Source organism: Engraulis encrasicolus, chromosome 13 (genome assembly GCF_034702125.1).
Source record: "Engraulis encrasicolus isolate BLACKSEA-1 chromosome 13, IST_EnEncr_1.0, whole genome shotgun sequence".
NCBI lineage: Eukaryota > Metazoa > Chordata > Actinopteri > Clupeiformes > Engraulidae > Engraulis > Engraulis encrasicolus.
The window spans coordinates 31239478-31242816 of NC_085869.1; positions in this window are offsets into that span (position 1 = coordinate 31239478).

Here is a 3339-nt window from a genome sequence, read left to right on the forward strand (position 1 = left end):
CCCATCTCTCTCTTTCCCTCTCTCTCCCTCTTTTTCCCATCTCTTTCTCTCTCTTGCTTTCTCTCACTCTCTTTCATCTTTCTCACCTCTCTCTCACCCTCCCCTCTCTCTCTTTCTATCCCTCTTGCACTCTCTCTCTCTCTCTTTTTTACCCCCCCCACCCCTCACACTCTTTCTCTTCATCTCAGGGTCTTATTTTTGCTTTCTATTTTTCCTTCTCTGTGCCTCCCTACATCTGTTCTCTTGCCAGTTAATCTAGTAAAACGTAGGTAGCAAGCCGAGCTAATCTACTGTCACTGCAGCCAGCTGTACTACAAGTTCGCTGTCAATTGCGATGGGATGTTTTACTTGGCAAGCTTAGCAGCCCCATTGTCCTTTCATCCATCTGCATTACAGGTCCACTGTGAATTAAACTGAATTGAAATGGACTGAATTGGAGCTGTTCCACTTACATACAGTAAGCCCTCTCTCTCTCTCTCTCTCTCTCTCTCTCTCTCTCTCTCTCTCTCTCTCTCTCTCTCTCTCTCTCTCTCTCTCTCTCCCTCTCTCTCTCTCTCTCTCTCTCTCTCTCTCTCTGTCTCTAAAGCTCCATACAAAGGCCAAGTAAATCAATACATTTTTTCTGCTTTCACAAGGTTATCCGAAACTGATTTCAATGTAGATGTATAGGTGCATTAAGTAGCAAGCATGTGTATTTTTGCTAGACAGGGAATGCAAAGTAGGCTACATTCTTTAGATTAAAACTTCAAATAAACCAGCAGACCCCTGCAAAAAAAGAAAAAAAACTCCTGGCATTCTGAGAGTGGAGAGAACACTCCAGAGAACCAGAACTACGCATGATATCTCTTGAGAGAACTAGATCATTTGATTAATAACCAGTGCACTCCAAACATTACAAGAATAGAATACTACAAAGAGAACCGAACCAACACATGCCAGATTAGAGCACTATTTTAAACATGACCAAATTATAACCCTGCAGAGACGGCCAGAGAAAACATTTTAGATAGAACTAAATGACATAACTAAACGCCTCAATGACTGAATGACAAAAGATTATTCAGATGAGAAACAAAATACTCCAGAGGAAAAAGTATAGATAGCTAGCTAGCTTCTCTCAAGAACCTAAATGCTTTACACAGAGGCAGATTAGAGCACAGCAGGGAACCACAGGAGAGAGAAGTGTTCCGTCTGGATTATCCAGTGGACTACACCTGTCTCAATGAGAGACTTCAGATGGGATGAAAAACAGAGGAGATGGGAGTGGGGGCGGAGCGGTGAGTAAGAAGGTGTGTGTGTGTGTGTGTGTGTGTGTGTGTGTGTGTGTGTGTGTGTGTGTGTGTGTGTGTGTGTGTGTGTGTGTGTGTGTGTGTGTGTGTGTGTGTGTGTGTGTGTGTGTGTGTGTGTGTGTGTGTGTGTGTGCGTGCGTGTGTGTATGTGTGGTGTGTGTGTGTGTGCGTGTGCGGGCATACATGTGTGCTTGTGTGCTAGACAGAGAATGTATGGGCAGAGTGAGTGAGAGAGGGAGTGACGGAGAAGCAGTGTGTGAAAGAGGGAAAGACAGAGAGAGAGGGAGACAGAGTGAGAGAAACAGAGACAGAAAGAGAGAGAGAGGGTGGGGTAGAGAAATAGAGAGAGGAATAGAGAGAGAGGGAGGGTGGGTACCGTTTAAAACTCTGAGTCTGCCTCAGTACCACATGCTATTTTTAGGAAGTAGGCCATCTATGGGGAGCAGCCTGGGGAAGGAGCGGAGGGGAGGGGAGGGGAAGGGAGCAGTGTGTTGAGATGCATGCATTGCTTTGTTTCTGTCGCTAGATGATGAGGGAGTAGAGGATGGCACTGGGATAGAGGGGTGTAATGAGGGGGCTGAACTGTCACCTAAAAGGAGGGGTGGTGGCTGGGGTCAGGACCAGGAGTGTACATCCATACCAGTAAAATATGAAGTCTGAAGGAGGGGGGTGGGGGGTGGCAGTAGGCAGTCAGACAAGCAGCAGGCTTTGTCATCAGACAAAGAGGCACATATCAATTGGTATATATTATTGGTACGTAGGCCTATTAACTTTATTACAGAACCAAAACATCAATTCCCGAACAGTTTTTTTTGGTTATTATTTTGCCACTTTGCAAATTTAGGTTTCATTCCCACCCATACATTTTCCCAGTTGCACTTCAGGCGTTCTTGTGCTGAGAATTCCTTGGGCAGGGTGTGAAGAGGGAGCTGACAGTTAATTACCATCATAGCATGCAGGATTCCCGAATCAGAATATAGGACAGAGAGACAAAGCTGATTTGGGACTCTACACATCATCCCTCAGCTTGCAGGTGCATCACAGTGGGACTAACACCAATTGAAGCCAGAAGCACACAGCAGCTTAAAGATTTAAACATTTAATTAGGCGTAAACACCCGACTAAGGTCTCGATATTTTCCATATCTTCAGGGTCCAAAGAGAGAGTGCCAAAGCCTATGGTTACCCCCTTACCACAGAGCCATATTGTCACCAAAATGGTTTGACTGAGTCTTTATCGGTTACTTAAGACTCCTGTTATCCTTGGGGTCTATTTGACCCCATTCAATGTTTAACGTCTGAAAAATACATGAAGTACATAATTCTTTTGCTTCATCTTTGATGACTTTTCCTAAATATATGGGGTCAACGTGAAAAAAGTGAAATTTCCACAAAAAAATGTTTTCCCTAAGTGCTGTACACGTTTTGGTTACATCTGTGTTCATTGGGGTCAATTTGACCCCAAATTATTTTGAGTGTATTAAACATAAATGGAACAACCACATTTTGCTAATACATGTTCCAATCTGTCCAGATTATGTAAAATACATGAACATACGTTATTTAGAACAGAACATTTTGCTTTATTTAGGGCTCTCATAACTAACAATCTGTATGGGTCTACATTCCTTACTGTATCATTGGTATGATGTGAAGAATGAGGGCCAAAACTAATTCAAGGCAACTTTTGGGCAGTTGTTGCACATTTTTGCCTAGTCATATATTAGTTAGTTTGGTGTGTGGGGTGCTATGACTTATCTAAAGGGCTTTTTATGATGATAGAGCAACAGTAAATATCTGCGGCATAAACTGGTGCAAAAGTTTTTGCTTCTACAGATTTTGTAGACATTTAAGTGGCGGGGGTCAAAATGACCCCAAGGATCACGGATGTAACCTACATCTGAGGATAACAGGAGAGTTAAGACTCTCTGCATTGTCATAGCAATGTTGTTGATGAAGTTGAGTGTTTTCAGCAAAGACTGAATAGGCCCGTCGACAGGCCCATCTGCAGAAAGAGACTGCCTGGCTCCCATGGTGTTGATTGGAATGTT